We start from the raw sequence: 17,460 nt of genomic DNA on the forward strand, positions 1-17,460 counted from the left end.
AGAACTGGAGAGCTAAAGATAGCTAAGCTTCTATTAAGGTGTTAGACTCACTCCTAGGTTTTTGAAATGTTACTTAAATGCTGTCTGTGTTCAGTGCTGTACATGACTGTTTAAGATCACATTTCCAAAGCACTGCATATTTAGAGTAGCACGTTTGAGTTTCTTATTGACATTGAGCCATCTTGAAAGTATTAATCAAAAAGATATGATGAAGGTACAGTCAACCTTTTAATAAGGCTTAAAAGTTCTTAGGTGCTGTTTGTCCCTGAATTCCCTTAACATAATTTGTGGTCTTTACCATCACATTTTCTTGTCTAAATTTCTTTCCTTTTGCAAGTATGGCTCTTTTTACACAACAGTGAAAGAAAATGAGACTAAGCAAAGTGTTGTGAAGTGCATTAATTAAATTTAATGTTTTCTAGATTACAGTAATCTTAGATGTTGATTACAATAAATTTAAAAAATCAAATGGAAGTGTGATTATATTTAAATGTGAGGATGTTTGTTTAAGCCTTCCCATTTAAAAAAAAAAGTTTGATTGCACTCTGTTTGCTACTTGAAGAGTTACTGTCTCCACATATATAAACTTTCCAGGGACAAAGCACATAAGATTACATCTATGGTGGTAATATTTTATTACACTAAATCACTGTGGCTGGGTGCTCAAATGTTCAGTGTATTGTGTTTTTTTTCCCCCTTCTGGACAAAAATTTCCTACTATAAAAGGCCATTTTAGAAGAATTGTTTTGCCTTGCGTCTCCCAGCTATGTAAGTAAATAGCAGACTTTAACTGTTAAGTGATTAGCATCTGACTCCAGATCTAAGTTCATTGCTAGTTTTTCTAGGCGTGGTAAGAAAATTCCCTAAATTGCTACTGTCTTAAGTGTCAAGTAGGGGCCTGTTAATGGCAAACAGCCTATTTTAAGGGATTTGAAATACAATTTATATGTAGGATATATAATACCCACGTAATGTGGGGCATAGCCTCTTCAGTTTTACATTAATTATCTTGATGTTTCTGGCTAGTCTCCTAACTTCAAAGGGACTAAAATAAACTCTTAAATTTTTTAGATTGAGATAGAAGTTTGAGTTATTAACTAGGGCTGTTCTAGGGCTGTAGTCTTGAATTTACCCAGTGCATAAGTGTGTATGCATAGAGAATTTCATTCAATGTATTTTTTTGGGTCTGCAAGGATTATACCAGGGGTCGGCAACCTTTCAGAAGTGGTGTGCTGAGTCTTAATTTATTCACTCTGATTTAAGGTTTTGTGTGCCAGTAATACATTTTAACATTTTTAGAAGGTCTCTTTCTATAAGTCTATAATATATAACTAAACTATTGTTGTATGTAAAGTAAATAAGGTTTTTAAAATGTTTAAGAAGCTTCATTTAAAATTAAATTAAAATGCAGAGCCCCCCGGACCGGTGGCCAGAACCCAGGCAGTGTGAGTGCCACTGAAAATCAGCTCGCGTGCCGCCTTCGGCACGCGTTCCATAGGTTGCCTACTCCTGGATTATACAGTATTTAACATTTCTGGATAGAAGATAAGCCCAGGGAGACATTCATTAATGATGACTTTGGTATGGTAGAATTGGGGTAGGTGTATACATAAAATTACAGCTTTATGTGCTGTAAGAATTTGCATCTGCTCTGGTTGTGATATGTTAACACAAGATTGTTTTAAACATTTAGATTATGGTTAGCAGCAATTATATAACCAAACATTCTTTACAATGTTTGTTTTGATCAAGGCTTTCGGGAATGTCACCCTGATGTTAGTACCCAGATTCTGACCTAATTCTCTGTAAACTTAAATAGGGGGAAAAACTACTAAATGTTCTCAGTTTAGTTTTCTTCTTTTGGAGTACAGAATCTAGGTTGTGGCAAAGAATAACAGGCATATGCAAGATACCAGTATTGTCAGTTTTCTCTATTGTTAGTATTGTTTTGAATCTGCTTTAAGGTCAGAACATTGACTACATGAATCTAGTACACGTTTTTCTGTAACTTGTGCTAAAATGAGCTAGAGGACAACTTTTAGTTATGGATCATGTAAATTAGATGCGTTTAGCATTTGTAAGTATACTTAAACCCTTGGCATGTGTTTCTGCAATTAAGAGGGATTCCAAAGTAGCATTTTTAGATCTTTATTATATAATATGGAGATACACCTATCTCATAGAACTGGAAGGGACCCCGAAAGGTCATCAAGTCCAGCCCCCTGCCTTCACTAGCAGGACCACCTGGGTGGGAGGGATAGCTCAGTGGTTTGAGCATTGGCCTGCTAAACCCAGGGTTGTGAGTTCAATCCTTGAGGGGGCCACTTAAGGATCAGGGCAGAATCAGTACTTGGTCCTGCTAGTGAAGGCAGGGGGCTGGACTTGATGACCTTTCGGGGTCCCTTCCAGTTCTATGAGATAGGTATATCTTCATATATTATCTTTCTAGAGGTCTATAATACTAAATCAGTTTTCTTTCTCCTCAGAGCCTGATTTCCAGACAGTGACAATAATTGACCTTTTTCGTATGTGAATGAAGTTGCATCCAGAAATAGGACCAATCAAGAGAAATTGTGCAAAACTTATTTCAAGCATAGATTCCAATTGCATATTAATTCTGACTGATATTTGTTTGAATAAGAGGGTTTAGAAAGTCCACTATAATATATTGGCGCACAACCTGTTGTATGATGTGTCCTAAACAAAATTGGTCAGTTGTGGTTCTCTGTGTGTGTTAAGTAACACTTGTACATTTCAGTGCCTAGATTGACACAGGAATTCAATAGGAGCTGCGGGTGCTCAGCACCTTTAAAAATCAGGCCACTTCTTCAGATGCCTAAAAATAGAAATCCATTCTTGAAAATCCTGTCTGCATAATTTATGCTCTTCTAGCGCCATGTTTATTTTAATATAATTTCATCACGTGGATGCCACGGTCACTTTCACGTGTCATTCAGGCATATGGTGACCAATTCAAATGAAGAAATTGTTCCCAGTTTCTTACTGCTTCTCCAACCTGCCAGCTCTCTAGTTTCTTTTCTCTTGACAAAGCAGCCACATCTCTTAGGTTTAGTCACCTTTTTGTTTGGTGTCTGGCCTAGACCAAAGAGATGGTATGGCACAAAAGAGGGGAAACCTCAGGAAAGTGTAAGGCAAGAGAATGGAGGAAGGGACCAGATTGCCAACCTCTTGCCATCCTTTTATAGCAGGCCCAGACTACTTTCACATAAGGCTGCTGCAGCCAGTTGACTGCAGAAGCAGGATCAAAATAGGCATGTGCTTCATGCTTCAGGGCTCCCAGTAGAGGACAGGGCTCCCACAAACCTGCAGAGAGAGAACCCTGAAGGGGAGGATGTTACCCCACGTTTGCTTTCTTCTCTCTGCACGAGAACCTTATTCCAGGAGCCATCCATGGAATTAATAAACTAAATAGCCTATTTCCCCCCAACCCCCGTTGAGAGATCCTCTTTCCCACTAAAGAAGTTTGAGTATGTGCACAATCCTCTTGCTCCTTCTTTAGTCCTGTCTAGGGACTTTTCTTCTCCCTCCATTCCCCCAGTTTCTCTGTCACTCTGTTCATAGTTTTTAAAGCTAGAAGGACCACTGTGGTGATCTAGTCTGACCTGCATAACAAAGGCCATAAGACTTCCTGGATTCCTGTTTGAACTAGAGTATCTTTTGGGGAGGGGGGGAAATCTCAACTTGATTTAAAAAATTGCCAGTGATGGCGAATCTACAGTCCTTGGTAAAATGTTCACTCTTTCCTTCTCAATCCCTTCTTCTTCACTTCAGCCTAGACACTAGCAATATTTATATTTTAGTAGTCCCCAGCCTCTGATCATGATCAGGTATCCCTACCCTTTCCCTACCGAGGGCTTGGGTTGTAAAGCACCTTTATCCACAGGGCTCAGGGAAAAACCTGGTCAGTTCAAGTACCTGCCCTTTCCCACGGGGCTCAACGCTCTACAGGTCTGCGGGATCTTTTCCTAGTGAAAGAGCCTTACACAGCTGTGCTCTAAACATCTATTTATTAGCAACATGCACAGAATACATATGCCAAGCAAATCTGTTATGCTCACTACTCCCAATATACAAACTTCACCTGATGGCCAGTAAGGATCCACTCATCTGGGCAACAATGTCTCTGCATGACCGTGACATGCAGAGGGGACAGAATTCCAGCAGCTTGATGTTGAACTGCAGCCTGGAGATGGTTCGCAAAGAACTTAGTTTTATCTATATAATGTAAATGAAAAACAAACTACCTCCTTCAAATTTACTAAACCTATCACATTATTCAATACCCCTAGGTAACAAAATTTAACCAATCACGTACTGGCACCTATGTTTCCTCCTCCCTGCTCAAATCTTTTTTACGTTTTATCTCTCGTGCCCAAATTGTTACTAATTTATGACCTTCTTTGTTTGTGCAGATGGTCAGCATAAATTCGCAGGTCAGAGCTTATTTTATCTATTTTATTGTTTGGGTCTTTTTGTATCCTCCTTAAACTTCCCAGCACATAGGTGTCTACTTTACAGCCCTTGATGTTTATAATTCCTGTTAGGTGCGTTCCTGAGGTGGGGGTGCCTTAAGAGCAGCAGAGCATTTTTCTTAATTTTAGTGGTGAGATCCCTGAGTTTCAACACAAGGCTAGTCAAAGCTAGTTTAGTGTGGGGGTGAGTTAAGTCCCAGGCTTACAGCAGTCCTTACCCCACAGTTTACAATCGGATAAGACATGATGCAAGTGTGGATGGTGGGACAGGGGTGGGTGGAAAGGAATTGTGCAGTCCCTTGAATGCTAATCAAACACAGAATCTGTACCAGTGCAGCCATTCCATAGAAAAATACATTCGTTCTTACCTGCTTTTCTGTGGCCCGGCAACACATTCTCTACCAGTTGTGCATATCCTGGCTAGGTGTATAGTCTAGGATAGACAGTATAACCTAACACATTGCAGCATTATCAGTTATCACCCTGGGAGGAGTCTGGGTAATATATGCCTCATCCTGACCGGGCATTTGCTGCCAGAGTGCAAGTATCAGTTCTGCTGTAGTCACGCCAGAGAAAATGATGAGTAAAAGAATTGTTTTGCATTTATCATAGTAGTTGAAAGAATTAAATATCTTTTCACAAAAGAAGGAAACTGAGGGAATTAACAATGCTCTGGTTCCTAAACCCCACTTGTTCCTGTTATGGCTCATGCTCAAGGCATACACACAAAGAAAACTGCCTTCCTGGTATGTATATTCTGATAATTTATCTGTTTACAGCACTCAAATGTGAAAAATCATAGCCCGTCTTTGTATCTCCAGATTGAGCTTTTGACTAGCGTATTGGCACACGCGGAACAGTTCAGTGGTGCAAATAGTGATAAATGCCATGGGCAACCAAAATGGATGAGAATCTTTTTTTCGGCTTAAGTTGGAGATGGCTGAGAAATGAAAGAAGCAGAAAGGATTTGCAGTGCTCTGTTGCAAAGGCTTTCTTTGAGGAGTTTCTGTAAATTATGACTAAATAAAGACCATTCAATCTGAGCTAAAATATCGTCAAGTCATCTTAGGCCTATGGAATGGCACTGTGGCAACCTGAAGGAGTTCATCTGCAAGTTCACTAGCAGCTCTTTCCTTGGTGTCTCAGTATTCTCAAACAAGATGCTCAAGAATTGCTTAGCTTTATTGCAGGTGCCCTTTTTGACACTTTAGCTGAGATGCTGGACAGTAAGACTGGTTCTCATGCCAAAGTTTTTTGTATCAATTTTTAACTGTAAGCCACAATAAACATATAAAACTATGACCACAGGATTGTAGAGCTGAAAGATTTCCCACAAATGAAACACTTGCTGTTTCCAAGATATTTCCAAATTCCCTTTTTAGGAGATATATTCTCTACTTTCCATTTTGCTCTGTCTTAACCAAAAACTTCCAAAGATTCTCCGAAGTGTTTGATTAGAACTTACTTGGTGCATTTCAAGTGTCTTTGACTATCAAGTGTCATCATGAATGCTGGACAAATCTAGTGATAGCTATCTGTTTGTTCCTTTCCACCCAATGATCAGATTAAGCTTTTGAGGCTATCCTCATGAAAGGAACTTGGATGGAGTTAATGGAGAATCTTGGCATTCTTTAATTTGCAGTTCCATAAATCAGGGGGGATACATAGGCATTGCTTGGCTCTGCCTGTTAGGCCTGAATATCTGTCTAGCTTCATCCAATTCAGTTCACGCGCATCAAATTTGGATCATATCTTTCAAAAAACAACCTTATTAAAAAACAAATAAACCTTGCTTGGAACTGGTTCTGAGTTAATTGCCTGCATAGGTTTTTGCCATTATAGAGATGCCCAGGTGTGAATCTCTATAGGCGATACTCCAGAATCTTGTTAAAATTAGTGTTTCCATAAGTAATTAACCCTGAGGGGCAACTGCTTGCTTTTTTTTTAGTGCTTTGCAAATATACAAATGTCCATCATAATGGAGTATAACATTATGGACACAATTATGCATAAAAACAATCTGTACACTAAACACACCTGCTTAAAGAAAATCACTAATCTTTGATATGCTTCATTAACATTAGTGTTTGACTTAAGAATTCAACTAAAATGCTGCTACTTCCACTGCCGTATAAGAAAAATGTTCTGAAAAGATCTTGGGACAAATATTTTCATGGATTGCTGGCTTTGCGGTAAACCCCTTTTGCTAGTCACCCTCTTCTGTGGCAAAAACAAATGGATACATTAAAGAAATTTCAGTTTTTCTGTGTTAGACAACATTTCTAGGCCATTTCTTTGTTTAGTCAGTTTCTCCTTGTGTGTGAGGGTGAGGGAGGAGGCTTGCAGAGCAACAGGGAAGAGACATATTCATAATTAAAGAAAATATAATCAGAAAACCTCCAGAATTGAAAGAGGATCCTGAGGCACTTTTTTATCTAAAACTATTTTATCTATGGGCTTGTCTGCACTTAAAATTTTTATACCAATATACCTACTCTGGCAAAAACACCCAGTGTATGTGCAGTACCAGTCTGACTTTACAGTGGTTTGAAATGAGTGAATGACACATGCAAACATTGAGATGTCAGATCAATGTCCTCTTGGTTTCCTGATCCTTTACTCTCCATCACTGAAGACAGAGTACAAGCAGAATCAATGGAGACATGGTTATGACACGTGGCTTCTATAGTTAATCTTGCTTTAACTGCCCCAGAGCATTTTATTTCTATTCACCTTTATTTTTAGCTGACTTCAGAATGAATTCCTGCTACATGCTTCTCTTCCTGGCTACTAGGTGCACTTTTTGTTTTGTGTGATGATTCAAGTTTTGCTACACAGGTTATTCCCATCTAGCAACAAGTCTGTCAAGTTTAGATTTTTAAATCTGGCTTTGACCTTATAGCACCCTTCACTCTGCAGATCTTAGCAGCTTTGATCTGCAATAGCCCCTGAAGACTTCAAAGTATTTTTCTCTTAAGTGAGATGAAAATGTTTTTCTTCCTAGTAGTTGCCTACGACAAACTGTGGAATTAGTTTTCTTTAAGAAAAGAAATAATGTGTTCTACCCTACAAGATGTTTGAGTTAGAGGATTGGATTAGAGGAAGAGTCCTAGCAAGGAAACTATCCACCAGAATTTGAATACTGTACTTACGGGTCAGAAGTTCTTTACAGTTGGCTGGAGGAAGACTTTTTATATATATATAAAAGTTGTACATCATACAGGTATAATCTTGTTCATGTGCCTTGTTGGTGGCAATAGTCTTGCCTAAATATAAAATCACTTGCCTGAAAGGATGATCGTATACGGTGGTTTTTTTGTGGGTTTGGTGACTCTTTCAGGAGCACATCTTCTGGGTTAGAAGGGAAATAGCATCAGATCTGATAAACCATGGGTGAAAATTGGGCTTTATTTTGTTCTTAAATGTGTAAAATTGTTAGTGCAGCATCATGATTAAAGTTCAACATACAGATGAGGAAAGCTGAAATGACAATAGTTATTGAACTTGGAAGACTGTTACTGTAAACTAAGCAGGGTCACTACAATACAGAATTTGAAAACCTGCAACTATAATTCTTTGCTTCTCCAAGCTTTCCATATGGTGTCAGCTGATCTAAGAGCCAATTTACTGAAATAAAAAATTAAGGCATTTGCCAACTTATTGTGCTAGGGTTGACAAAAGAGATGACTCTAAAACCAGTATTCATCACACTTTTGTGAAGCCAATCATAAAGCCCTTATATAAGTTAAAGCTATCATTGAATGCTTTTTGTTTTTAATCAGTTTATTTCACTACCTCTTACGAATCTGAAAATAATTGTGCTCTAAAATCATCTCTTGTAAGACTGAAATTTCCTTTGTATCAGTTCAAAAGTAAATCTGTAGATCACAGGCTGTCACTTGATTTATGTTGGTGGCTTTACCTAGTGCAATTGTCATTTTCCTGTCTCCAAGACAGTTTTAAGTAAGACACTTTCTCTACATTTTAACTTTAAAAACGGTCAGGTTGGTATAAATATATGCATTGATAGAAGTAGAACACCAGTTTTATCTCATGAGTGAAAGGGATTTTATAACTAATTTGAAGTCAACAGGCTTTAATCTAGATCTGAAAACGCTTGATCTAGCCCTCTCTTGGGGGGCGTGGAGGGGTGAAGCAAGGAGCTCTCCTCTAGGACAGCTAAGGAATATTTTGTGTTTATGTATAGCCTCTTTATCTGCCTCTCCTGAAGTTCTTTATTCTAATCTTGCAATGTATCTGTGCAAGCGGTCTTTTGAAAGTACAAATAAACGAAAGGAACGTGACCAAGAGTGAATCTCGATGTGAATGAAATGTACAGCAGTTGGCTCATGAAATTAGGAGACTATCATTTGTCTTGGAGCTATTGAGTCAGTAACCTTACAATGCAAAGTATGATGTAACTAGCAGTGCATGAGTAGTGTGGATTATGGAGAATTGTGTGAGAAGGTATCGTTTTGAAAAGTTTGTGGAGGATGTGTAGAGATGATAGTATCTAGCAAGATTTAATGGTTTTGAATTCTTATAGATCCATTAGTTCCTCTCCACTGATAGCAGGGGTGGAATTGGTGAGACGGTACTTTCCCGCAGGGGGCCCTTGTGCTCCCAAACCTAAGATTTCACTTTTAGAAAATTCTTCAGCCTTCATGATTGTAGAGGTGTATGCCTGAGTCTGCAGGCCAGCAGGCTGCCTGAAATAGCTGAGAGGGGTGAGCTGCCTCTGTGGGTATCAACAGGGTGTCGATTCTGAAGCCTAATAACTATTTAAATGTTAGTGTCAGCTGTTTCACTGCTGGGGGAGAAAGCATGCAAGAACAGCTCGTTAATATATAAATCTGCACCTCTCCTGAGTGGCACGGCATTTTAGTGTCACGTGGATGGAGCATGATTTGTAGACAGAGCCTGGGAAAGTACCACTATTTCCAGTCTGACCCCTAACTAGTATAGGAGTGGTGAATCAAAGCCTGCTATGAAGAAAGTGGGAACAAAGATGAGGCACTGTACTGAGTTAGAGGACCTCTGTTCTACTCATGTTAACTCAAAGTTCCTGTTTTGTCCAACACATCAGTGAAATGCTGAGTGATATAGAAACCAGTATTAGCTGCAAATTGGACACAAGGGAGCTGATCAACAGCCACATGAATTACTCAAACAGTAGATCTTATCCAATGAGTTGTAAGAGACAGAAGATAAAGACTCAGAACTATGACCTGAAATACACTTGCCATTAAATCATAAAGCAAAATGGAGGGAGGGCCTCCCGTGTTCGGTGTTTGCTGTTAGGCTGGTTCACTTTCTGTTAGACAGTCGTGGAGGAGCAGAAAAACTCTCGACTAAAAATGTCCTAAAGGATTTTTTTAAACCATTCTAAATGCTTTTTTGTAGAGCTTGCAGTGTTGTAGCTGCATTGGTCCCAGGATATGAGACGCAAGGTAGATGAGATCTTTGATTGAACCAACTTCTGCTGGTGGAAGGGTTTCAGGCTTCTCAGAGTTATTTTTCAGGTCTGGAGAAGGTAACTAGGGTGTCCAAGCTAAATACAAGGTGGGACAGGTTAAGAATAAGGGGTTCACACGTGCTGTAGGAGACTATTTAAAATGAAGTGGGCAATTGAGGGTGAGCAGGCAGTAAAATGTTACAAATTATTGTAATCCACCACAAAACCAGGTCTCAAGTCCATGGTTTTTTAGTGTCCAGCAGAGTTATGAATTTAAGTTCCCAGGCTCGTCTTTTGAGGGTGTTGTGCAGGTTTTCTTTGAGGACAAGGACTGAGAGTTCGTCTATGAAACAATCACTTTGTGACCTGCTCTCCCACGTGATGGGTTTTTTTTGTCATTTGTTACTTTCATTCTAGAGTGTAATGACTGATTTCATCCACATAGTTATTGGGGCAGTTGATCCACTGGATGAGGTACACCACTCTAACCCACGTGTGTTAGGGATGTGTAGGACCCATGGATCTTGAAAAGTGTATTGTGGAGGGTATTAATCATCACAGCAGTGGAGATATGTCTGCATGATTTTGAATCTGTTCTGACAAGGTCTGGTGTTGCTTTGAGTGGTGTCCTGGTCTGTGGGGAGCTTGCTTCTGATGATCTTGGTGAGGTTGGGGGGTTGTTCGCAGGTTTGGGAGAGATGTCTTTCAGGCTATGGTTCCCCCTCAAGTATGGGTTGTAATTGTTTGATATCCTGTATAGGTTTTAGTAGAGGGTAGTAGGTGACAATTACAGGTGTGTGGTCCATGGTGTATTTTTTCTGTATTAAAGCAGGGGCTCTCAAGATATTTGGGTGGCCCGTTCCATGATGCAATCTGCTTCTCCAGTGAAGTGGCCTTGTTTAGTAAAGGCAGTTTTAAGTGTGTATAGGCATGTATTCCAGACTTTCTCTGAGATACATTAATACTTTCATCCTCTGCACTGTCAACCTAAACTCCATCAAATTCCTGCTTGATCGCTCCCACACCAGCATCAACTTCCTGGACACCACAATCATCCTCAGCAGTGGAACCTTGCAAACAACTATATACAAGGTTTCAGAGTAGCAGCCGTGTTAGTCTGTATCCGCAAAAAGAACAGGAGTACTTGTGGCACCTTAGAAACCCATGGATCACCACAATTGCCTCCACAGAAATCACCCCAGGCACACCAAGAAATGGTATCTGCAGCCAGGCACTCGGCTACCACCAAATTTGCTGCAAAGAGAAAGTCCAGGATATGCATCTAAACACACTTTAAACCAAGTGGGGGGAGAAGGGGGGAAATCAGTCAGCTTCTTTCCAAAAGGAACAGTGTCTAATGAAAAATTTTGCTTCTGTTTCATATACTTAAACTCAAGCAGTGGCCTGTCAATAGAATGGTCTCTGTTCTCGCTTACTGGAGACATGAGGATTGATATTCTGTCTCCCTCTCAATGCTCCATCTCAGAGGCCTTCCTTCTGTACAAGGACAGCGGAAATCGCCTCTTTGGGGCCTCTTATGTCTGCTTCTACAGGAGTGACAATTGCATGTGGTTCTCCGAGGCCTAGCAAAATCATGTCACTACATTTCATAATGGAAGTTTTAGTTCCTTTTTGTGCTCACAGTAAACTTAAAAGAGCTGCTTGAGGGCATCAGACCCAAATACTCTTCCTGTGCGAAAGCTTCAGCATAAATGCTGCCTCTGATAGTAAACTTTGGCAATGGAAGGGTAAATTCAGAATTATTTGCCACTCATTGGCTGGCATTTCTATGCCGTAGGCTGCACTATTTCAATGTTATCAGATGCTGTCAGATGGAAAAACCATGAGCAGCAGCATAACACACACTGGAGGGAAACCAAATAGGCAGCCTCTATCTTATCCTGCTAATACCTGCTCACTGTGAGAACATTACAGGAGCAGAGCCTTAATGACTTTTACCGTATTTATAGTACTGTACCATGCTAAGTTAGTGCTGATTTTTTTTTTTTTTTGTTTGCACAGCTCATATCCAGCATACTGGTTAACTTTCATAATATAAAGCAATAGGAACTTTGTTTTAATGTATTCTTCAGTATCTGTTCTCTTTTTTCTAAATAGTTTCTCATTCTGAAAGTGGCATGCATGTTAACACATGTTATGTTAAACTACAGTGCACATTCTAGTCTTTAAGGAGCATTTGTTTGGCTGGCTGGCTGGCTGGAAAATGCTGTCTGTTAAGGTGAACACACTATCTCAGTGCTTTTGAATCTATGGTATTATCTATCTTAGTTCTTTCACTGGTGTCAAATAAGGTGAAGAAAGGGGTAGGTTTACTGCAAAGTTAACCAGAGTAAGTTGCTCAGTTAGGGGAGAGGGGCAGCAAAGGGGAAAGAAGGGGAATTCCCCTGCCCTTCCATCCCATTAAAGAAAGTCAAGACTGTCGGAACAGCATGAGCTGGCATGGGAGTAGCTGGATATGAAGTCAGAGATAAAAGGACTGAGTCCATTGCCAGCTCTCAGAGCCAGAAGGGAAGAAGATTGCCTTGTTTCTGTTAAGCAAGAAACAGTGAGCCCTGCCCTTTCCCAGCGATTGAAGCATGCTGAAGCAATGGCCTTTCCATGACAGAAATAGAACAGTAGTGCTTGCTTCATCACTCTCCACTCCTTTTCGTTGTCCCAGATTGCCTGCTGTTCTCCTCTTGACTTACTGTTTTCTTCACACAACCACCGATCTCTCCATTCCCTGTCCTGTTATAAGTAACATTCCTACTTTTTTCTCTAGCCACCTCCCTCACCCCCTTTGGCTCATAAATGGTTGTCGAAGTCCTGTCCCAATCTATAGTGTGGGTATATTGCTGTTGAAATTCCCATGCTACTAAGGTTCCATTATTATGCCTCTAATGGGGAATCCCCAACCTACACCATCAGTTGCACAAGCAGCAAGATTGGTGGAGGTGGGAGTTTTTCTGAGCAGCATTCCTACCTCATAGGTGAAGATTTAATGTGGTGTGACTCCTTGCCTGGGGTCCCCATGTCAGAATTTCAGAAGGTGGTAACCTTGGGAGAACAACTTTGACCACTCTAAATCCAGTTTGGACTTCATAAAGTGGCCTTGATAGGAATAGGTTCCTATGGCAGTGTTGTGTGGGTTGAAAGCAGGGTGGTAATTCCAAAAGGGATGGAGAGAGATAGGGTGGGTGACGTAATACCTTTTATTGGAGGAAGGGATGGACTGAGACAGGGCAGGGCAAGCTTCTGGATAGAACATTGATCAAGAAACTGTAAGGCCTTATGATATCTCTACCCAGACCAATAATAGTTGAGCATCAGAGAAATGCCTGGAAATAGATTAAATTGTGCACTTGTAGAGATTTGTGTGCAAAGGGTTTTCCACTGAGCAAAGGGTGTGAACAATAGCTCCATGGAGATGGGAAGGCTTATTACATTGCTCTTGGAGGCAAACCATTATTTGTGGGTTCTCTGTGTTCTTGAATACATGCACTAAAGTGGAGTTACCTATGCCCAAATGAAAATCCATATTAGTGAATATTGGTCAAAGTGACCAGTTTATCCGAGACCAGTCAAAGTTAATACTTTCATTGTAGTTTATCAGATAAACTGCTATGTTGAAGCTACGTCCTTTATAGTTTGTGGAAATGCTGCCATGAGAAACAATGGTGCACATTTAGCAGCTGCTCTAACATTCCATGGATAGCTTCTGAATGATTTCAGGCCCTTTTGGCTAAGAGGCTAGAACTGCATTTTTATCAGTAGATTTTAAAATGGCTGTTTATTTCATATGAACATATCAAATATCAAGCATCTTTTTTAAGACACGTTCATTGCTCGCCTAACACAGAGCTACATTTTTCTAAAAAGATATAATGAAAACTTAGCTTCTGTTGAGCATGGCAAAAATCTGCAGAGCACGTACTTAAGTGGATTTTATAACTCTCATCTTGTTGAGCTTTGCTGCAGTATTAGCATTTCCTGGAATTTAAAAAACAAACATAGCAATTATTAATCAAAAGAATGTGCACAATATAGTCTGCAGTAGCATACCCTGAGCACAGACTTTCCTGTTTTGCTATTTGAAATGTTATGCTCAAAACTTAGAAAGTGGCCTCTGAATTTTTGGGGGTTTTCACTTCGTGAGTTCCAAATTTTAGAAAAAGCTTGGGTCTGTTCTTTTCTCAAAATTTTGAGGATCTGTAACTCCAGTTGAAGTTGATGGAATCTGTGGGTGTGCAGCAACTCTGAAAATTTGGTCTAAATTCAGCACCCAAAATCAGAAATTTTAAAAGTTGGCCTTGGTACTGTTTTGTGTCTCTTTAGGTTTCAGGATATCTCTACTCTTCACATGGTCTTTCTGTTTGTGCCGTCATGTGCTAAATAAGTGTGTGTGTGTGTGTGTGTGTGTGTGTGTGTGGATATAGATATATATTAAAGTGGCTTTCAAGAGCGGAACAAGAGAACCAATTTATCCACTTGGGTTTTTCTGTATACAGTAATCTAGGACTACTCTGGTAACTTTTTAATTGAATAAGTTGTCTACTCTAATGGGCTGTTCTAATAGATCAGATTTATTTGAAATAGTTTAACTTTTTTACATGTGCTGATTTCAGATTGGGTGGGAAGAGTTTTGAGCAAATAAATCTTAGCACATCCAAGGGTATTATACTGCTAAAGCTCTGTCCTGTCTAAGAGAAGAAGCTGCACTTGTGTCCATTGTGTGCCTCCTCATTCCTGAAAGTACAATTTTTATCCTTAGGAAGAGGTGAATGAAAACTAACGTTTCTAGAGCAACACTAAGCCCCTTTTACAAAAGGTAGATCGTGCCAAACCAACAGATTTTTTTTAGACAAAGGAAATGCAGTGGATCTAATTACCTTGATTTCAGTAAGGCATTTGATACGGTTCCACATGAGGAATTATTAGCTAAATTGGAAAAGATGGGAATCAATATGAAAATTGAAAGGTGGATAAGGAACTGGTTAAAGGGGAGACGACCGGGTCGTACTGAAAGGTGAACTGTCAGGCTTGAGGGAGGTTACTAGTGGAGTTCCTCAGGGATCGGTTTGAGGACCAATCTTATTTAATCTTTTTATTACTGACCTTGGCACAAAAAGTGGGAATGTGCTAATAAAGTTTGCAGATGAGACAAAGCTGGGAGATATTGCCAATACAGAGAAGGACTGGGATATCATACAGGAAGATTTGGATGACCTTGTAAATTGGAGTAATAGGATGAAATTTAATAGTGAAAAGTGCAAGGTCATGCATTTAGGGATTAATAACAAGAATTTTTGTTATAAACTGGGGATGCATCAGTTGGAAGTAACAGAGGAGGAGAAGGATCTCGGATTATTGGTTGATCACAGGATGACTATGAGCTGCCAGTGTGATATGGCCGTGAAAAAGCTAATGCGGTCTTGGGATGCATCAGGCGAGGTATTTCCAGTAGAGATAAGGAAGTGTTAGTACTGTTATACAAGGCACTGGTGAGACCTCATCTGGAATACTGTGTGAAGTTCTGGTCTCCCATGTTTAAGAAGGATGAATTCAAACTGGAACAGGTACAGAGAAGGGCTATTGGGATGATCCGAGGAATGGAAAACCTGTCTTATGAAAGGAGACTCAAGGAGCTTGGCTTGTTTAGCCTAACCAAAAGAAGGCTGAGGGGAGATACGATTGCTCTCTATAAATATATCTGAGGAATAAATACCAGGGAGGGAGAAGAATTATTTAAGCTCAGTACCAATGTGGACACAAGAACAAATGGATATAAACTGGCCATCAGGAAGTTTAGACTTGAAATTAGACAAAGGTTTCTAACCATCAGAGGAGTGAAGTTCTGGAACAGCCTTCCAAGGGGACCAGTGTGGGCAAAAGACATATCTGGCTTCAAGACTAAGCTTGATAAGTTTATGGAGGGGATGGTATGATGGGATAGCCTAATTTGGGCAATTAATTGATGTTTGCCTCTTAGCGGTAAATATGCCCAATGGCCTGTGATGGGGTGTTAGATGGGGTGGGGTCTGAGTTACTTCAGAGAGTTCTTTCCTGGGTGTCTCGCTGGTGAGTCTTGCCCACATGCTCAGGGTTTAGCTGATCGCCATATTTGGGGTCGGGAAGGAATTATCCTCCAGATTGGCAGAGGTCCTGGGGGGGTTTCGCCTTCCTCTGCAGGGTGGGGCATGAGTCACTTGCTGGAGGATTCTCTGCACCTTGAAGTCTTTAAACCACGATTTGAGGACTTCAGTGGCTCAGACATAGGTTAGGGGTTTGTTGCGGGAGTGGGTGGGTGAGATCCTGTGGCCTGCGTTGTGCAGGAGGTCAGACTAGACGATCATAATGGTCCCTTCTGACCTTACAGTCTATGATTCTATGATCTTGTGCTTAGTGACTTGAGTCAATCAGGGCTCCATCACATTACATCTTGTGTACTCCTAATTATTTTTGATCAGTTGACTTAAGTGTCAACAGAATGGCAGAATCTCTTATTAACCAAGGCAAGTTTTTAAGCTATTTAATGAAGATGTTAATTGCTGCAAAAAATCCCACTGTTAACTGACTATAAAGATCCGCAGACAGCACCTTGGAAAGCTTTATATTCAGATTGTTTTAAATTTTGTTTGCAAAATAAACTCCTTAAGGAATAAAAGCTTATCTGCTCTTTCATTTGTAGCCCTAATCTTCACAGCAGCCACTGTGTTGTCATGGACTCTTGATCTCCTCATCAGGAGCAGAGGTACTCATGAGTGGGGTATGTCTACACTGCAGCTGTGCCTCTGTAGTGCTGTTAAGAAACAAGGACATAACTAGATGAGCAAAACTGGGTGTTCTTCTTTTACAAAGTCTTATTGGTCATTCATCCCCAGTGGTAAAAGTGAAGCCTCCAGGGGGCAATGCTTGAATATATAGTTCCAGTTTTGACCCCATCTCTACAAACAAATAGAAGCAGAATTGTTTCCACACTGAGGTGTGTGGGGTTTTTTTTTTTGTGTCATGTTGTATCAGCAGCTCTTGAGGAACATTAATATATGTTAAAGGTGCTTAGCTATTCTGGGCACCCCTAGAGGAACCTAGGTAAGGTGGAGGGGGGGGGAATTAATAATTTATTTTAAAGTGCTTTTATGAAATTTTGTAATTTCTGAGGCTCAGCATAACTTTAGTTGTGAATTAGTGCGTTATGTCTCCATGTGTCATCATGTGCACCTATTCCTGACAGTACTCTCAATTAAGTACTTTCACGTACTTAAAAAAATTCTTCCATTGGGCTGTACATAGGCCAGTTTGTACTATTGTTGCTCAAGACAGAACATTATATTACTGGTAATGTAAGAAAATAAAAAGCATGTTCTAACCCTGCCCTACTGGAACAAACTCCTCTTTCAACTTAGATAATTTTACTGTCATTATTTCCTACTGAAAAGGAAATAAATGATGCAATGTCTTCAAGGTTTTTCCGCCAGTGCAGGTGTTGCATATTTACATCACTGTACCAGTAAA

The 17,460-nt window shown here is 40.1% G+C and overlaps 1 protein-coding gene across 2 annotated transcripts in view; it reads left to right on the forward strand.

The window, feature by feature from the left end:
• Positions 1 to 17,460, forward strand: part of DNAJB6 (DnaJ heat shock protein family (Hsp40) member B6) — a 95,298-nt gene that overhangs the window by 59,566 nt on the left and 18,272 nt on the right. The gene's annotated exons all lie outside the window — the stretch shown is intronic.

This window comes from Terrapene carolina, unplaced genomic scaffold (assembly GCF_002925995.2).
Source record: "Terrapene carolina triunguis isolate 2854851 unplaced genomic scaffold, T_m_triunguis-2.0 Scaffold111, whole genome shotgun sequence".
In the NCBI taxonomy this organism is placed as follows: domain Eukaryota; kingdom Metazoa; phylum Chordata; order Testudines; family Emydidae; genus Terrapene; species Terrapene triunguis.